Source organism: Rhinolophus sinicus, chromosome 15 (assembly GCF_057876585.1).
Source record: "Rhinolophus sinicus isolate RSI-liver-muscle chromosome 15, RSI-T2T, whole genome shotgun sequence".
Lineage (NCBI taxonomy): Eukaryota > Metazoa > Chordata > Mammalia > Chiroptera > Rhinolophidae > Rhinolophus > Rhinolophus sinicus.
The window spans coordinates 27,583,112-27,603,713 of NC_142515.1; the positions used below are offsets into that span (position 1 = coordinate 27,583,112).

At 43.0% G+C, this 20,602-nt stretch overlaps 1 protein-coding gene across 39 annotated transcripts in view; it reads left to right on the plus strand.

The window, feature by feature from the left end:
• SORBS1 (sorbin and SH3 domain containing 1) overlaps nucleotides 1-20,602 on the plus strand; it is a 221,392-nt gene that overhangs the window by 52,456 nt on the left and 148,334 nt on the right. For 20 of the 39 annotated variants that reach the window (XM_074339327.2, XM_074339359.2, XM_074339347.2 and 17 more), the window contains exon 2: nucleotides 6,057-6,143. The exons of the other annotated variants lie outside the window; for them this stretch is intronic. The gene's annotated coding sequence lies outside the window, so the exon portion shown is untranslated. The remainder of the gene's footprint in view (nucleotides 1-6,056; nucleotides 6,144-20,602) is intronic. 39 annotated transcript variants of the gene reach the window in all.

Below are 20,602 nucleotides of genomic sequence, written 5' to 3' on the forward strand. Positions count from 1 at the left end.
CATCTCTTGACTGGAGAGGTGCGTCCTACCTTGCTTCTCAGGGTAGCAAGTGGGTCATAGTTTTCTAAATTCATGGTTTCCAAACGCCATGGGATGAATCAGTCAGTGCTGGGCAGTCTGCATGAGTGGCACCTGAGGAGGAGGAGATTAAAATTCTTCAATCAGTCTGGAGCCCCAGGTGATTTTTCTGTGCAGCCTGACTGGAAACAACTGCACTGAAAACATTCACTGGCAATTTACCCACCCCCTTTTCAGGGGCACTTGCATTCTGAGCACGAACTGTGGGGTGGGAGTGGGGGAGTGATGGGAAAGGTAGGGGGGAAGGGAACGCCTGCCCTTAGGGCCCTTTTCCTCCCTTACATATAGAATTGCAGTTTCAATGGAAAACAGAAATCCTGCTTATTTATCTGGATGTGATCGTGCATAAGGGGTGGAACCTTCCCATTTGGTGGCTGAGAGCAGGAGCTCATGTTTTCAGGAAAGGTGAGACCAAAGGACCAAAATATTCAGGGGAGAATTAGGTACTGTGTGTACCTAGGCTGTTTTCTTTTCCAGTGGTTTGGTTTTAAAATTTATTTGCTGACTTAGAGTAAGAAATTTGGTCCTAAAGAGTTATAGTCCAGGGGTCCAAACGTCAGTGCCTCAGAGGTCAGGCAAGTAACACCCAATGAAAGGTAGGATATTGCACATCAAACTCATGGGAATGAATGTTCTTCACTGTCACAAAAATGTGGTGTTTTCCCTTTTTTCTGGAAATACAAGACCCTCTTGGTCTTTCATGTCCCTCCTGTTGACAGAGAAATATTTCTCTTCTCTAAGAGGAAAAAGGCAGGTCAAGTACCATGATAAATGGCAAGTGACACCGGCCTTGGCGTCCGGGAAATCTGAAGCCATGCCCCTCTAAGGGGAACAGTTACCACCCAGCTCCATCCAGCTGGTGTCCTGAGGCCCAGTGTTGTCAGATCTTGGTATTTTTAAGGAGAAGCCACAAATCCAGAATATTTTAAAGGTAAAATCTTTGGCTTTTTTTTTTCAGTTTAGAGCTTTTCTGGTGGAGAGAACCGCAAATGTGAAGGCCCTTGTGGGAAGGAGCAGGGGGTGCCCTGGGTTTTGTCAGGAGTTTCTCAGGGGGGTCCCACATCAGATACAACAGGCATCTTATGGACTGACTCGTTTTAGGAGTGGAGCGGGGAGGAGGGAGGGAGCCCCCAGCTTTGGGAATAAGAAATGCATATCTCAGTGGAAGAAAATATGAAGTCACTCTGAATCATGTAAAGTAGGTGTGCTTTTTTTTTTAGGGGAGCTAAAAATTTTCTTAACTTTATTCTATTTTGTGAGCTTTTGTGTCATTCAGAGAGCTTGGAAACCTTCATTCTCCCTCCTACTGAATCTGTGGAGTAGGCGGGAGAACTTTAAAAAGCTCCTCCAAACCCACCCACTTTCCTCTGCCAATGAGTGCGAACGGAGGACAGCTGGGCAATGGGACCAGAGGCGAGATGTTTGAGCCACCTTGGCGTTGACCATCCTGGAAGCTTGAATGGCGTTCAAGTCCTGAGGATGTGGTGCTGGGCAGGCCCCAGTGGGATTTGTTCTAGGAACTAGGGAAGGGCTTTTCAAGGTCAAAAAAGGAGTTTATTTTGCATATATATATATAAAGAGAAAGTTATCTTAAAAAATGATAAATGCAGAGTGTTTTAAGGAAAAAAACACTGCACAAAAGAAATAAAAGGATAATTATTCTGATTTGTTTCCTTCCCGAGTTGGTCAGCTTCAAGGCCAGTTGGGGATTTTCTTCAATTCTAGACTAGCCTTCTGAGCAAGGTCCTTCCTAGTCCACTAAATTAGTGGACTAATTCGTGGCTGCTTAGATTTCAGATGTCAATGGCAAGACTCAGTAGTTGGTAAATGGGTTTGGCCTGTTTGTCTTTTAGCTGGAAGACATGAAATTTGAGGTATGTTCTTGAAGAGAGTTTGAAGGCAGTATATGGGGATATAGTGATTAGCCAGTCAAACAAACAAAAGACCCCATAAAGTATAAAAAACAACAAAAAGGCAAGCATGAGTAAGTTCTTTGGTTATGAAAAAGCGATACATGGTGCTATGAGAACATGTAACCAGAGAGACTCCTATTGGTCCAGAGCTGGTTGGGTGGTCTGGATTGATGTCTGGTAGGAATAAGGTGGCTAAGGTGACTTTCACAACATCCAGTATTGTTCTTTATTCTAGGATATGGTAGAAATGAGGATATAGATGGGGGAAGTTCAAGGTGTTTGGCAGGGCATGGAGCAACTCTTGTGATTTCTTTTGGAGGACTGGGTCAGAGAAAGGTCTTGTTTTAGGCAAAGCTATAATGCCACTGCAGGAAGTAATGGCTCTCCTAAAAATTGAAGACCACCAGAATGGGCTAGTTGGTATCTTGAGCTTTTACTAGACTTCCTGCCTACCCATGCTCTTCCAAATTTGCATTATGACTCAAGTGGAGGATCCTTAAGTTGAAGGGGACTTTTGAGAGTCTCCTTGTTCTAGTGAAGGACACTGTGCATTGCTGCTGGGCTCGTAATCAGGTAGGCTGACCTTGGTCAGCTCTGGGTTTCCCTGCTGTTGGTCTGTCTGAAAGTCACCTGTAGCATCCATTGATGTCAGGAAGAGATCTCTCTAGGCTGGTCCATTCAGAGAACCAGCTTTCTCTGATCTGTTGTCTTCGTGGTACACATCATTTACTTTGCCATTCTTGGCTTGAGATTGCTCAGGCTGTTACTTGACCACAAAGTGGAAATCTGGGAAGAGAAGTGCTCAGCTGGCCTGGCAGTTTCCCAGGCATTGCATTGACCTGCAGTTTCCTGCTCTTTGGGCAGTAAGGACCCGATCAGAGTTGTGTGCCTTGGAGCTGTTCCTCGAAGGCCACCTTGGTGATTGGATGCTTCCAGGCCCTCTGTTCTGCCAGGGTGAGCCTACACAGGTATCTGAAGGCTCAGATCTCTGCTGAGACTGACAGCTCCAGTAGTTTATCGGGAAGCACTGGCATTGGGTCATGGTATACAGGGCCAGGGGCAAGGAGGAAGGCCCCTTTCACTTACCTAGTTCCATCCTGGCTGCTGACAATCCATGATTTTTTATTTACTTAAAAAGGAGTTAAGTGATGGTTGTCATAATGTGATATAGGGAGTGGGTAAACATAATAAGAATGTGCAATTCAAAGCCTGGATCCTTGAATCCTGCCTCAAAGATGCTGAATTAATGACCTTAAGGAGAGATTGTTCTGGACCTCCCAAGGCCTCTGGGTGGAAGATACCCTTTTCCAAATGGGTAGCAGAGTCTGGACATCAGAAACACCTGAATAATTCCTGGGCCTCCAAACCAGAGATTCTGATTTAATGGGTCTGGGGCCCAGAAAATTATTTTTACTGTGAGTGTAATTTGTAGCCAAATTTGGAAACCTACCCACCAGTTACAGATCTAGTGAAGTTCTTCCTCAATTTTCAAGTGGATTCTGCCTCCTTGTTTCCTCATACTGGCCTTGAGCACTGAACCCTAACCATGGCCATGTGTCTGGTCTTTGGTCGTCTTTATGCCCCTTTCCAAAAGTTTGTCTTTGGGGGATGCTATCCTCTGGCTTTGCCTCAGATTAGGGCTGGCAGCTCATCCCGTTCTTGTCCGTGAAGAAAAAGAGAACTCCACTTGAGGATTTTGGTGGGCAGATATTTTGGGATATTTTCTCACAAACTTCCCCCTTGAGGCCTGAATGTCTTGTGGATTCTGGCTGTGGAAATCAGGCCTTGAGGTGGAGGCAGGGCCAACTTGTGACTGGCCCAAGAGAAAACCTGTTTGCTTAGTCTTCTCAGAGACCTCATGGAAAGCTCAGTATTTCTCCTGCCATGTTTCCTAGGCCTTGCAGACTCTGGGACAACATTGGTTGCCCTGAGGGAGTCATAAGTGGGCATTGCCAGGGAGCAGGGCTGAAGTGGTGGCAGTCTTGTTAGGGGCACTTGGTGAGATAAACTTTCAAGTGTCACACGTAGGGCTGTGCATCAAGTCTCAGAAGACGTCAGGTCACGTGTCATAAGGCAGGGGTTTTGAGGTGATACGAGATCTGGACCAGATCAAGTTGGAGGGGCTGTTTTCTCTCCTGGCTTCTGCCCATGTTGTCTCATGGCCTGTAATTCCCACCTTCCCCTCAGCTTGCCCCCTGCCTACCCCACTCCCATCCCTCAGGCCTCTCTCCCTGCAGGGAAATGTCTGTTCACCTGAGCTGCACTCGGATCCCCCTGCTCAGTGCTCCCGTAACACCTGTGCCTTCGCAGAGCTTTATGTTTACCCATTGTTTTCTCATTCTTTTTGAGGGTCTGTGTCTGTCTTTTACCCAAACAGAGCAAGTTAAGGGCAAGGACTGAGTCTTATTCATCTTTGTATTTCCATCACCTTGCACACTCCCTGGCATGTAATAGGGTTCAGTAAATATCTGTTGAGTGAATGAATCAATACATTCTTTGAGGGGATGTTATAAATAACTCCCACCAAGATCTTCTAGTTGAACATTGTTCACTTATTATAGTGCTAGTACCTTGTACATGAGCTTATTTATAGCCTTGTAAAAGGACATTTTTCTAGAATAAAGAGTATATTTTAGACAGTTTGGCACATTAACTGAGCACTTTTGAAGTAGTAGTTGTATTTGTGAGGAATTTTATACTTAAAGCAGCAAAATTATTGGAAATGTCACATTAGGAAATGAACCCTTAGGGAACCCGATATAATTTACTCTTATATTCTTTGATAGATGGAAGTATGATGAACATTTTAGTACAAAGTGGGTTGGATACTTCAACTGTATTTACTGGAATTTAGTATTAGCTTTGAAGGACATACATTTGTGTTTCTTTCTCTCTCTCTCTCTCTCTCTCTCTCGCTCTCTCAGATATTTGTGTGTATATATATATATATATTACGTACATATATATGTATTAGGTTGGCACAAAGGTAATATATATCTGAGATATATTAGGTATATATATTAGGCATATATATATATATATATATATATATATATATATATATATTAGGTTGGCACAAAAGTAATTGAGGTTTTTGCAATTATTTTTAACCTGTTAAATCGCAATTACTTTTGCACCAACCTAATATAGATCATATTTTTTGTTTCATAATATAAGATTACTATGCAATGGGGCATAGTGAAAGAGGTCCTGGATTGGCAGTCAAGAGACCTAGAGTCTAGATTTAGCTCTGCCTCTAACTGTAGGAGTGGGCAAGTCAGTTTCCCACTTACATTTAACTTATATAAAATGGGAGTATTGTACTTGTTCAGGGGTTGCAAATGTCTACAGGAGTGAGGTTACTAACTTAAGTTGCTATATGTGCTCTACCTTTTTTTTCCCCTTGGAACTCACAGCCCCTTTTTCTTCTGTTTTCCCACTTTTGTTAAAATCCTAGATAGAGGGGAACATTTCTGTACCACAAGAAACACAGTAATGCAAGGGCAGTGATAATCACACTGTATTGAGACGCTATGGAGCAGTGGGGACTGTGGCATATTGGAGTAGCCAAGCCTGTCTGAAGAGCAGCTACTACTGATCACCAGCTGATCATTTTCAGGTGTGAATGTGGGCCACTTTGACAGATCCATTTTTTTTAAGAGAAGCACAGAATTCTGGATTCCAGGAGTCTGGGTTTTATGTGACATCTCTGATTATTTTAGTTTTGGCTTGTATTTTTTAAATATCCTGTGACTCACTGTAGTATCTCTACAGGCTAGAGGTGACCCACTAAGCTTTCAGTTTGTAATCCCTGTTATAGATGATCTCTATAGCTTCTTTCTGCCCAAGATTCAGTGATTCCAAGAGGGACCATTTCAGCTGGTGAACTGAAGATTCTTGTTCTACTTAGGAAAGCTAGGGTATGAAGGGAATTGGCTGGAAGGAGAGGATGGGGGCTTTGGGTCTAAGCAGGGTACCTTGCAATTGGTGTTTGGATGGCCTCCTTGGAGAGAGGCCACAGGGTATCTGATTCACTCCAAATGTTCTGTATGTTTGTCATTGCAGGAGGTGGCATTTGTTGGAAGAACCTGAGAAACCCTCTCTGTCCAGAGCTCCAGGACCAATGAATCTTTCTACCACTGTAAACCACTGGTGAATATATGTATTTTTTTTCTTCTGCAGTGAGGGAAATATTTTCAGTGGACTATAGAATGTGATTTTCAGGCAACTGCACTATCCTTTCCGTTATAGAAGGAAAGGAAGGACACTGAGCTGGACCGAGGCATATCTGACTGCGGGTACCTACGTGATTCTGCCACTTTTAGTGTAGGATCTTAGGTAATTGTTTGACCTTCTGGGCCCCAGACAGAGAAATGTATTCTGTCCTGCTAAAAAGAAATTGCATTTGTGAGAATGCTTCAAAGGCAATAAAGTGCTGGGTAAATATAACATAATCCTATTTGGCAGGGCAGTTCTAGGCTAACAAATAAATTAAAACGTGAATACATATTTTGAAAATGGATTTTAGCTACCTATTTTCTGAGACCTCCAGAGTGGTTGTTCAAGATATTTGCTTTTTTTTTTCTCTTCTTACCACTGCAGCTGCTGTTTTTTTGAAAGATAAATTAATTACATTTCATAGTTACCTTCATTTTTGTTTGAGATCAGATAATTTCACAGTTAACAAATGTTCTTCCTTTTTAGAAAGGAAGTTATTTCCTCATCACAGCAGGTAAATGTCTTGCCTTTTTGGCAGTTGAAAGGGGCAAAAATATGTCCTTAACAGGAGTGTGTTCCAAAGCTGAGATGGGAATGCTTCGAAGCCTGCTAGCTAGTTGATGTTGAAGGTCTCAGGTGAGCTATTGAGGGGCTCCACCATGAGCCAGAGGCAGCTTGACCTGTGCATCTTGATTCTAGAGACTCTTTGTTGAGAAGAGCTGGCGTGTTTGACGCTTGACTGCCTGGTCAGTTCCCACCATGTGGACCAGGTGCTCTGGTGACACTGTGGGACAAATTCCAGTGGCACAGCCACCTTGGGAGCTTACAAGTTGCTGGGGGCTGGAGCAGGATGGAAGGGAGGCCCAGGGTTAGAGACCCATCTCAGACATGGGAGACTAACTGTCCAGATCACTGTATCTAAAGGGACATGGGGAACATTGTGGGTACCATAACTGGAATCCCATCTGGTAGGCAGGGAGAGCTCTGTGGTGGGAGTCCCCAGGGAAGCAGATGGCCTCTGGTGGGTGGGACACATTACCCATTCAGCAAATATGTGTCAGTGCCCACTCTGTGCTCAGGCACTGCTCTGGGCACAGGAGAGTCAGTGGCCACAAGACAGACTGTGTCCTTGTTCCCCTGGAGTGTAAATTCGAGTGGGGATGACACACAAGAATGTGAGCTGCAGGAGGGCAGGAATCTTTGCGTATCTTATTCACCGCTGTATCCCCAGCTGAGAAGAGCACTTTGCACATGATAGGCGCTCATTCAGCATTGTTTTATGAATGAAGTAAATAACTAAATAGATAATATAATTCCAGCTAATAATACATGGTGGGAAAAAAGAAAAAAAGGGAAGGGCTGGAGTGGCTCTTTTGAAAGAGTGGTCTGCAAAGGTTGGGGGGGGGGTGTTAAGGCAGGGAGGAAGAAGGGCAGAGGTTTTGTGCAGAGATCTGAATGGAGTGAAGGAATCTAGGTTTGAGTGTTTAGGCAGAGGGAACAGCAAGCAAAAGGAAAAACTTTTGATGTCGGCAGAGCTTGGCATGATAGAGGAAGAGTAGGACAGCCAGTTTGGCTGGCTTTGAGCTGGGAATAGTTATGGGGAGGGAGATTGATATAAAATGAGATCAGTGGTAGGTGGGAGCCAGATCTCGTAGGCCATGAGAAGGAGTTTAGATTTTACTCGGAGTGTGATTGGTTACCACTGGAGAAGTTTGAGTAGAATAGTGATGTGATCTCCTTTGTGCTTTAAAGTGATTTTTCTGGGTCCTGGGTGGAGAATAGACTTTGGGACAAGAGTAGAATTGGTGTAACCTCCAGGAGGCCCTGCCTGTGGTCCAAGCAAAAGATAGGGGCATGGCTGGGATTCGTGTGGTAGTTGTAGAATGACGTGAAGTGGTCAAGCTCAGGAAATATTGAAGATAGACCGGCTGGGTTGGGTGTGGGATATGAGCAAAAAGAAGAGTCAAGGATGAGAGCCAGTGTATTTGGGTGAGTGATGTTGCTATTTACCAAGATGGGGAACAAAGAGGGAAGTTTGGGAGGACCCTAGAGTCCTTTTAGGACTTGTTAAATTTGAGATGCCCATTTGATATTCTCGTAGAGATGTAGAGTTGCCTGTGGCCGGAAATGGTACCTTTGAGAGTCATCTGAATGTAGGTGGTATTTAAAACGATGAGACTGGATAAGATTACCTAGGGAGAGAAAGGAGGGATAGGTGGGATTTGGACAGAAAAGAGGAAAGGCAAAGCGTGGATTTTCCATATAAAATCCCTACTAAGAAGTAAATGAAGACACATGCTAATGAATATGGTATGATTCCATGTAATGCAAATATAAATTATTTAAATAAGATAGTGTGATATAAAAGTAGTAACAAAGCCTCTCCTTATATTAAAAAAATTAGAAATACTGTGACTCCCTCAAATCAAGAACTTTTAGCTCATAGATACAGGGAACAGATTGGCGGTTGCCAGAGGCAGGGAGTGGGGAGTGGGCAAAATGGGTGAAGTGAGTCAAAATATATAGTCTTCCAGTCATAAAATAAACAAGTCATAGGGATGTAATGTACAGTATGGTGACTATACTTAATATTTGAAAGTTGCTGAGAGAGTGGATCTTAAAAGTTCTCATCACAAGAAAAAGCTTCTGTAACTATGTAAGGTGACAGATGTTAACTAGAGTTATGCTGATCATTCCACAATGTATACAAATATTGAATGATGTTGTATACCTGAAATTAATGCAACTAATGCAATGTTGTATGTCAATTCTCTCCCTCTCTCCCTCTCCCTCTCTCCCTCCCTCTCTCTCTCTCTCTCTCTCTCTCTCTCTCTCTCTCTCTCTCTCTCTCTATATATATATATATATATATATATATATATATATATATGAATATTAGTTTTAGAATTGCATAGTTTTAAATCTGGTCAGCTAAGTGAATTATAAGCTGCATTTATGCAATTGGCACATGGCTGTGCCTTTGCCTGGCAAGCAGAAAGATCCAGCATTCTTTGCCAATAGCTTGTAAACTACACTCTCCTTTGTATGCACTGGAACTTTTACAAGCTATTTTGATGACTGTTAAGTTTAATTCACTGTTAATATGTTTCAGATTTTTTTCATCCTATAATCATATCATCCGGAAGTTCATTAAATGAAGGTTCACTAAGTGAAAAACATGCCGGAAAATCAATCCTGTTACAATGAAAGTTAGATGTGATAAAATTCTGTGAAGAAAGCAAAACAGGCACCATGATCTGCAGTGCCTCAATTTAGGAAATATTGAAGATATTTTTGAAATATCAAGGATAAATGCTACAAGATAAAAAGCAGCAAAAATATACTCTGATGGTTGTAATAACTGTATGTTTCAAGTACCACCCATACCCCTCTTCTACTGCTGTTGGCTGATAGGAGTAAAGCAGTTCCGAATCACACATTTTCATCTATTTGTGGGCTTCTGTTGTCTTTTCAGTCTTGTTATCTCCAGCCCCCATGGGCAGTTTTACCTCCTTCCCCCAGTTACCAGCTCAGAGCCTGCCAGCCTCCTCTCTTTGCCCTGGGGGTCTCTGACTGCCCTGGAGGGCCTCCCAGTTTAGCCCTCCCCCCAGGCTTTTTTGAATATTCTCAAGATTCCCTTTGAAAACATTTTCACTTTTTCCCCAGGCCTGGTCTTTTCAGGCCCTTTGTGGAAATGACAAAAGAATGGGAAATCAGTGCGCTATTGAGGGCAGTGTGATAAGCAGCATTCTAAACTGTGCTGTTTCAAATCGCTTGGGAAATGCACAGCCCTAACTTGCTTTTACATGTATTTCAAGACCCTCATATTCGGTGAAAATATTCTCAATGGGACTTTGGGGCATCTAATCTCTGAAAAATGAGCATGATTGTGTAGCGTTCTCTTAGGCAGTATATCTCTAGCCAGCAGTTTATGGCAAAATGAAGGTTTTAGTGAAATGGTATTCATGACAGTTGACATCCACCCTGGTTTTCATTTGTATTCCCACCGAGTGGAACCTAAATAAGATTAAAAAAAGAAATGAAACTTACTGGCAGTCAGATTGGGGAGGATTTCTCCTCCCTGCTTATTTTCTCAGTAAGTGATTTTAAGAATAAAAGGATGGTACCTTCTCATGCCCCTAGGGACGTGGAGTGGTGGGGCATTTAAAAACCGGTGGAGTCCTCCTTAAGCTAAAAGCGGAACAGTCCATGGACAGTCCAGATGGTACAGTGCATGTACCGTCTCAGGAGATATTAGGGAAGAGGAGCCTTGTGGGGAGGGCAGTGGTGTAGGAAGGAGACTTTTCACTATGTACCTTTTGTACTTCTAATTTATTTTTATATTATGTTTATGTATTAGCTTTAAAAAGCATAATATTATCTCCTTTAGGCTTAATACCTGATGTAGAAATATGGAAAGTCCCTTCACTACTTGGTTTTCTAAGTAAGTGCTCTTGCTTGATGTGTGTTTTGATCAAGTTCATTGCTTATTCACCGTCCTGTTAATGTTCATCAGCAACTTGGGATGAGGCTTCTTTAAGTTGAATTTCAGGGGATATGTCAATCAAGCCAATTCCTTCCTCCCTTCCTTCCTTCCTTCCTTCCTTCCTTCCTTCCTTCCTTCCTTCCTTCCTTCCTTCCTTCGAAAACAGATTTAAGGCTGTTTCTGGCCTGTATTTTATTTAGCTACTTTCAACAAATATGGATTTGATAGGAGCTATAGTTGTTATGAGTTAAGCCACAAATTATGGCCATTTCAACTGCATAGCCCTCTGCCGCCCTTTAGAGTAAAGTCTAATTGCATTGTGGAACAGGACAGGGGATTTGGAATCCATTGTGGGTTTCTAACACAATGTTTCTAACCCCAGGGTTCAGCCAAATTTAAAAGCAAGCCCAACTCATTTTCCTCATCATAAGAATCAAGGCTACTGTAGGAAAATGCTCAAAATGGAATTTGCGTGAGTTGTCACCTTTCAAAAAGTGAAGGCTAGAATTCAGTGTCTAGGAGCAATGTTGTTGATCACTCCACTGGTGTTTGGAGTGTGTGCTGTTGGGGCAGCTTCTGCGGGGATCATTGTCTGAAAGTTAACCTCCCTGGGTTGCCATATTGGTTTGGGTCACCAGAGGTTCATAAGGCCACTTTCTGGCCAAAGTTATTGTACCCAACAAAGACCTGATATCCACTTTGTGCAGCGGTGACATTTCTTAGGTGTTGATACTTCTACAAGAGATTCACACATTTGACTTTGTACTTTTTAAACAAATGGGAAAGTTGTATCACCTTTGCTGGCTATGCGTAAAACCAAGATATTTTCTCCTTTTCCATCTAGTGACTACAAATAGAGAGTGAAACACATCTTTTGTCTTTCCTTCTTTCCCCTGATTTGGGGAAGCGAACATTAGATTGGACTTGGTTGGGGTTGTCATTAAAATAAGGAGATCAACATCATCTCCAGTGATTACTAAATGTCATGGGAAGAAATCATTCTGATTGCCCCTCCGGCTAATTTGACAAGGCACCATCTGATACCTACTTCACAGCAGTGCCCTCACCCTGCAGTCTCCTTATCAACATAGAGATGACTCACTCTGTTTTCCTCACTCAGAGACTTTCTCTGGTCTGCTGATTGTGGCAGTGATTAAATAAAAAACGGTTCCTGCAGAGATATGCTTGAAAAAAATGACTGCATTATCTGTGCTTGAACTTTCACAACTGAACTTTCACTATTATAATCAGTTAGGTATTGGGTCTTAGGCTTTTGGGGGGAGGGGTTATATGTGCCTTGTAAGGCACATATGCACATACACAATTTGCATATATAATAGTTACATTTTTAGGAGGTGACACTCCCCAACCAGTTATCGTGCCTTCTAACTTAGTGACACAAGCTATAAGCATACCATTATAACTGACTGCATCTGGATAGCTCTGAGTGGCAGGTACCCGCTCTAGGATGGCATATCTATTAGATGGAGGTAGTTTAGGGGAGATAGTTATGTTCAAGGCAGCCTAACTTTATGAAATTTGTAGCTTCCAAAATTGTCTCAATGTGGACTCAGAAGCTGGAAATACTCTTATATGAATTGCTCTTTTTCTTTTTTAAATGAAGTAGAGGCACCTTTACCCTTTTTGCTTTCTAATAGCTAATTTCATTTTTTCCTCAAGTTCATTTATTCTCCCTTCCCTCCTCCCCTGGCCCAGAGAAAACTTATTATTGGGGAATACAGGTTTTTTTTAAAAAGTATGTAGAGAACAACCTTCAGTCATTTTCCAACAAAATTTGTGTTTCTATATGTTCGTTGCATTTGTTCCCTAAGTTAATCACGTGTATAGCATTCTGTCCTTTACGGCAGGTTGTAAACTAACTGCCCATAAAATACCATGATTTAAGTTTTGAAGTGGCCGGCATTATAAAAGCCAGGAAATTTCACATAATTTGATTTCTAGCTACTCTTGACCATTAGACTACCTACCACTATTGGGCCATTTTCTTGTAAGGAACAGCGTGGGCTGGATGACCAGACGACCAGCAGTTATCTCCGCATGTGGGAACATGCGATTCCCACTGTGCTGGAGTCCCCACACTACCCGTCTCTTACCTGTTTGGCCTTTTCAGGCTTTTGGTTTTATAACCCCTGATTTACAGTTTCAGTTTAAAAACTTATCTTGAAAAATCAAGGGATCTTGACATTCAGCCAAACATCATTTTGGTAGCCTCATTTTTAAATAATAGAAACTAAATTTCAAATGAGGGAGAAAAAGAGTTGGAGCAGTGGAGTTGTGAAACAAATGTTTTTCTCCTTAAAGAGATTTGTGCATTTTCAAATAAGAGGGGAAGGAAGGAAAGCAATAATAGAATTTTTTGTATTTTTGTATTTTGTAATACCAAATCATTATATTAGTTTTGGAACATATCATGTAGTCTGTATAATGTGGTTTGCTCATAAAATTACCATGTTGGGAACATTTATACAAATCTACTAATTAGGTTTACTCTAAAATATTTCCAGGTTTTTTTTTCCTCTTTCAAATATAACTGAACTACTGAACTTGAAGGAGCTGAACATTCTTAGATTTTTTTCCCTTTTTACAATAAGCAGACAAAAATATAAAATTGGATGACAGAAGTCACCAATTTAAGGAAAGAGTGTTGCTAGTTTTTTGGGATCGAGTACCTTCCAAAGTATCCAGTAGATTGCAGGAAAGGAACTTCACATAAACAAGACAAAACCAACAAACCAACCTAACATTTTAATAATTATGTGAATTTAATCTAATTCATTCCCATTTTATGAGTGATTGTGATCAGCATTTTCTATTTCTTCTAATAACGCCTTTTTCCTTCTAATATTATTATTGTAAACTACTGAAAACTAAATGCCAGCCAGGATGGAGACAGCATCTCTACCCTTTTTCATTTTTAGCTTCTTGGATTTAGGGGGAGAGCTCGTGATAGACGTTTGGTGTGCTGGGCAAGGGCTGAGGAGACGAGGAAGCTAGAAGTCTCACCGTGGCCATCTTGCCACCTACCCTAGGACAACCTAGAGTAGCTTGTTTCTTATATAAAATGAGATCATTATTTGGGTTTCCCTCAAATTCTAACAATCTAGAATTCTTCTATCACATGAAGCATTCACTCAGTGCTGGGCATGAGTTGTGGGAAACTCTGGAGTGTTTACTGGCTACATAACAATTTCTATGGGATTAGACGAGCAGAGTGTCAGTGGAGAAAGGTTCCTAATGACATCATTTATTCCTCATGGTTACCTATAATAAACACGAAAAAAGAACTAAATATAATGAGTTTTGAGTTCACGGTGCAACCCTGAACGCATAGCACTGGGAGAGAACTCACTTAGCTCTGTTTAGTACATGGTGCAGAAGTGAACTAGGCAGAAGGATTTTTATCTTCTTAGCATTCTGTAGAATGAGTGGTGTTCCTGGGTTTATAAGTTGACCCATGTTCACTGGTTGACTACCATAACACTTGAATTTTATAATCCTACATGATACTTTTCCTTTATTTCATTGCGGCAGGTCTAACACCAATTGCATACCATCTCTTGACCATTATGAGTCAAAATTGTTGACCAGAACAAAAAATAAACGGCAGAGTAAACCATACGTGTGGTAGAACATGCCCAGCGCAGGATGGTGCCATGGAGGCTGCTAAGGGCGTTTTGCAGTGGGGCTGTGTCAGCAGTCGGCTGAGAGGCTGTTGTGCTTCTTGTCATTGGCTGAGAGCCTGTAATGGCACTGAGAGCATAGAAAAATAAATACACACAGTGTAAGTGTAATATGCATGCAATACATATTAAAACTACTGAGTATGTATTTTATAGTAAATATATTGTTTGTTTTAGGAAGTACATTTCAGAAATAAATGGCACTAAACTGATTCAGTGCTGCTTGGGTTGGCATTAAATGGGCTTTGTGTGTAGGAGCAGAGAAGGAACCAGAGACCAGGCTGGCCAAGACCTTGCCATTGTGTTATAGAAAGGATCTTCTTGGCAGAATTCTAGGCTGCATTCTTGGTTCGCATGCCTGAAGGTACTGTGTGTTTCACAACTCTTTACACTGCCTCTTTAACATCAAATTCATTGACTTGTTTCCTTATTTATTCAGCCAACAGTTATGGAGTTGCTAATAATATTTACATAGTGCTTTTTGGCAGGCAGAGTACAACCATATACCTTATTCTACTTCAGAGTGCTTGTTTCAGAGCCCAGTCAGAAGCATGGGCAACAGACTGCACTGGTTGATGACTGTGGTTTCTGTTTTTTCTTTTGTACTTGTGAACAGAGATACCCACAGCTTGGCCTGGGCTATTTAGGAAGGAACTTAGGGCAGGTGGGCAGAAGGGTTGCTATGGGAGCCGCGCTTGGACAGTCATTCCCGGGAACCGAGGAGGTGGGAATCATCTACTGAGCATGAGTGGGGCGGGTGGGATGCAGTTGCTGCTCTGAGGAAGATGGAAACTATTTGGAACAGCTGCCGTGGGTTGGGCACTAGGGGCTGAGCAAGAGCTGAAAGCAAGGCCTGCTGAGTGACTGGTAGGAAGCTTCTATGTACGGCAGGTGTGGCCTGGCCATGCAACTCGGAGATGAAAGGGGAAGCTGGGGGGCAGGGGTTGGATGGTTGCTTGGTGGTTCACCTGGTGTTGTCATATGCCAGCCCTGAGAATGTGGCTACATAGGGAGAAGTTAAGGTGAACAGGGGGTGGGAGATCTGGGGTGCTGGGCCGTAGCTCTTCTTAACATGGCTTAGAAGAGCCTCTATCTCAGAACTGCTCCCACCATGCATGCCCGTTGGGCCATTACTGTGCTTTGTGCATGTTATTACTTTTGCCCTTTTCTTTGGCTTAATTACCTCTTACTTTAAGCCCGGCCTGGGCATCACTCCTGGGCAGCTGTTCCTGATTGCCGTCTGCTCCATTCTCTGCTGGGTCAGTTGACCCATTGCCCTTTCCACACATCTCTCCTTCTGTACTGTAGAAGCTTGTTCACAATCTGCTCTTGTATGTGGTCAGAATGTTCCTTGAGTGAACGACTGTTCTTGTACCCAGCATAATACCTGACATACAGAAGGTATGAGAATTCAGCAAATGCTTGCTGAATGGAGGCAGAACTGCTTCGTATTAGTTGTATAACAGAATGTTAGAACTGGAAGAAAACTACGAGATCAGCTAGTCCAACTCATTTCATTTTATGGTTCACAGAACTGAAACTCAGAGAGGTTGAGTGCCTGGCCTGATATCACACAGCTTGCCTGAGGCAGAGCCAGGAAGCCCATTCACCTCTTCTGACTCCAAATGCCATGTTCTTTCCACCATAAAACAGTCTCCAAATGTGTCTGTGGATGACTTCTAAGTGTGTGAAGATGACAAGCCTCTGCCTCTGCTTAGCTCCTGCTTACAGCCTTGAGTCACTATTCATAGTGGTCTGTTACCCATTTTTCTTGTAGAGAGGAAAACAGTGTCCTGACAACCCGAGGAGCTTTTCCTCTGCACGGTGCCAGGTTTACAACCGCCCTTATCTCACTGCTTCCCCTTCCCTTTCCGGGTTTGTCCTAGTTTATCTTTGGTTGGGGTAAGCATCAGCAACGGTTTCTAAGTAAATAGAGGAATTGCAGATTCAAGATTTGTGGTTCAAGTATTTGGTGCTTTTTGCTTCAGCCCCTCTGGCTGCTGTCACTGCGACTTCTGTCTCCAAATTGTCCTGGTTTAGCGTGTTAAAGACCGGTAGTGTGCGATGAAAGTTTCCTTCTGGGAGTAAGAGCACTGAAAAAGGGAAGCCTTAGGAGAGAGAGTGGACACTTGTCGGAGCCATTTAGTGTTGGTTAAAAAAAGTGAATTTGTTGGTTTCCAGACCCATCCTTGGAGAACTGGATATAACGTAGAGTGTCTAGAAATGCTTGTTTGCATATTTTCCGTCTCCAAAACTTGTCTCTGAGCTTTTGGATAATATTGGATGTTGAGAGTGTTCTGTTTTGGGTTAAAGCCTCAGCGTTGCTGGGGTGTGGCTGGTTCCCTTACTGCCTGTTCATGGATGACGCACTTTTGTGAGGTTGGTTCCAATTCACTGTGGGTCATCTGGACTCTGTCCCCATCACCCTTGTTCCAAAGTACCTCAGGGTCAGTTCCAGGACTGGAAGGGACACTCATTGAGCACTGAGGGTGGGGGGTGACTGATTTGAACTTTTGGGCGCCTCTGTTAACTAACCAAACAGTACATAGCAAAAAAGAAAAAAAAAAAAAATTCCATTTTGGAAAAAGTACTGTGGAGACCAGGCAGGGTCTTCAAATTCTTCATTACTTTCGGGAGTTCTGCAGCACTGCTTCCCCTTCGCAGGTCCATCTCCCCTTCACCTTTTTTAAAAAATTAAGAACTAGATGATGTCCAGTGCCCCCTTTAGCTCAGAAATCCTGTGGCTTGGAACAAGCCCAGTGTCTTTATCTTAGGGGTTTCTGACGCCACTTTGGACCTCCTTGGCTCCCAGCCACGTGGGAGCCTATTTCTGAGTCTCCCTGGGCTGGTCTTAAGTTCCAGGTATTGAGCTGGAAGCGCATCAGCCAAGAGTTTGGACTGCATCAGGAAGTATTTTGATTTGCTATATTCTCTGCTTGGCATTTACTCATTTCCTTCAGGGACATCCCCTTCCTTGAAAAAAAATAACTCCAAAAATGCTTGTCTGACTGATGAGCTAAGAAAGTGTTCCAACCAGGCGTGTCCATTCAGGGATCTTGACTTGTCACTCACAAGTCACTGGGAGAGAAGGTTGTCACCAAATTTAAAATACTCCACACATCGACTCCTCCCTGGCCCACCTCTGCTGGCATGGTACTTTTGCTGGTTAGTTTTGAGAGTGAGTCTTGAGACAGCCAGCTTTGACTATAGCAGGTGTCGACTAGAAGGTGTTTCTGTTGTGTCAGCCATCACACCCCTGGGCTGTGACCTGAAGGTGTATCCTAAGAGGTGGCCTCTCTTTAACCCCAACCCCGAGCTCTCCTCCAGGTGTGTGTAATTTTTCTATGTGTTGCCAGGGAACTGTGGTTATGAATGAGAGTGTTCGAGGGGGCTCTACTGGGGTCCCAGAGCTGTGTTGTGGGCCCCTCCAGAGGTTCTCTGAGGTTCATCACAAGGCCTGAATACAGCTAAGGCTTGACTACTGTTTTCAGTAACCACTTTAGGCTCTTGGTTCATGTGAAGCCTTTGGTCAACCAAAGTACTACCCCTTGTCCATTTCCACCAGAAATATGTAGACATCACATGTTCCCATCTTACATTTAATCTTGTTAAATTTGATTCACCTTAAAGCTGATGAAGAGCTTTTAAAATCTATCTTCTGTCATCTAACAGGTTAGATGTGTCCCTCATTTGTGTCACCTCTGGACACAAATTGTTGACCAAAATATTCCAGGACAGGGCTAAATCCATGTGCCTGTGGTCTGATGGTTTAATCATCTATCTATAAATCTGCCTAATTGCTCATGTTTCTTTCGCCATATTCACAAGCATATCATGGGACTTTTTGTTAAAGCCTGGCTCAGGTGAAGTTATAATCATCTGAACTGTTGGTCTAATAAATCTAATTTGGGAAAAGGAATTGGTTAATTTGGTACCTAGTCATAGTGAACTTGTGTCAGTTTTTGGTGATCACCACATTTTTGTTTTCTTAGGTATTCATCTATTTAATACTCCAGGCTAGAATTTTCTGGACAGTGAGGCCCAACTTCTTCATGTATGCATCTATAACCTTCCTTCCTCATCTTTTAACACCATTCCTTTCTCTACACATCTGTGACACCTGCTCGTACTTCGGCTATCTGTGGATGGGAATCCCTGAGCCTGGGATTCGCTTGGCTTTATTTGGTAGCTGTGACTCCCCTTCCAGCTCCACACCTGTCATCTGCTCCAGTCATCTCTTACCAGACTTGCCTTTTCCAGTATGAAAAACGTGCTCTCAGATGGAGGAAGTGGAAGCAGCACCTGCCAGGAGCCATTTCTCTTGTGTCTGTTGGCTGTAACGTTACACTGGCCTCCCCAAGCAGGCCTATTACTTCTTTGCTTTTCTTCGTGCTCTAATCCTAAGCTTAAAAAAACCCACCAACCCCTGATGATTATTTACATTTCTCACATGTTTTAACTCATCCTGGACAGTAGCCTCTTGGACTTTCTTCTGGCAGAGAAATTCTCTGGTCCTTTGTTCAGCTTCAACTCTTTCCTTCTCCTGTGTCCCAGACATGCATATAGAGCATTCCACGCTAGGAGTGTTTTTGCTTTGTAGCCGTTTCAAGGACTTTTGGGGGTTCTCCCGGCTCTAGTCCTCTCCACATTTTTTGGACCATGGGAGTTTTTTCCCAAGCTCGGGTAACCTCTGACTCCCTGTTTGCTCTTCTGAGAACTTTGCTTCTCACCATCGTGTTCTCTCTAATTTTAAATTGTCACTGGCTCTCTGAGCTGCCTGGTATAACCATGCAGGACTGAGTTAGTGACTCAGGACAAGATTCAGCCCTAGCGACAGCCCAGAACTTTTATTCCCACCCTGACTCCCCAAGAGACCAGCTCTTCACAACTCCCACGCAGGGTAGGCCTGGGCTGGGCCCACCAGTACCTCCGCCAGGGTTGAATTCTCAGCATTTGGGCTTCTCCCTGAGCTGAGGCGCAAGACCAAAGCCACCCAGCCTCAGGTCAGAGAACCGAAGGAAGAGAACAGGCCAGAGATCGTCTGGCAGAGAGAATGGGCTGCCTGAACTGGAAGCAGGACATTTAGTGAACGAAGAGGGGGAGGTTGGAAATTTGCTTGTGGCGACTCCTCTGAGGCCTCTATAGTATAGGGGGACCCAAGCAGTGGGGTGCTCCACTTTTCTGCAAGAGGAACTTGGTGTTGGGAGAGTGCCCTCTCTTTGGGTTATTCACCTTATTTTGGGCTTAAGTCAGGGAACAGTTCTATCGTGGCGCCTGGCAGTGCCTCACATTCCCTCATTTTAGACTTGCCATCCCCTAAAGAAGAGCATCTTAACTTCATTATTACAGATTAAGGACATTAAGACTCAGGCTGGATTGAAATGTATCTCTTTACTGTCTATGGACAAGGATTTACTGAGAAAAATCTCAGTGAGGAATATTGATTCAGGGAAAGGTTTTTAAAGGACCCACTTTTGGAATGTACATTTGCATACGAACAATGAAAGTGTTAATTAAAATGGTTCTCACACAGTCATTTCAGCAGTGTGGGGACTGCTGCTTGGCAACCCTTGTAGAATGGAAGTGAGTACTTGGAAATAATAAAATACTGCATCTTCCATTCGTCTAACCAACTAAGACATACTGAGCACCTTCTATTTGCAAGGCACTGTGTTAGAACGAGGGGGCAAGGGTGGAACATCAAGAGTATAAAACGTAATACTTGTCCTCTAGGGTGGCTAGAGGGGTACCCGGGACATGCGGCTACCAGGAAAGTCTAAGGAGAGCTGAGATGAGTTGGTCACCCTACCTGAGGAGTTGAAAGTTTAGTAGGAATTAACAAAGTACCTAAAATGTGCCACCTGTTGAGATAGACCACACCTGTTCACGTTATTTTAAATACCGTGTCAGCATTCTGCCATGTAGGGCTTTTCCCTCTTCAAATCGAGTAGTCTAATTCGAATTCCCTTTTGAAACTATATCCCAACATTTAAAATATTCCTGTCGTCATCCTCATCCTTATTGGCATCAGTTATCCCTGGGCACCTGCTGTGTGCTGGGTTCTGGGCTTTGCCTTGGGGAGCGTGGGTGGGGCTGATTTAGCCTTGAGGTGATAGGAAAGCATTTCAGCTTCCAGGGAACAGCACCACGTCCTTTCTTTTTTAAAAAGTAGTGTTTTATAGACTTACAGATACAGAGAACAAACT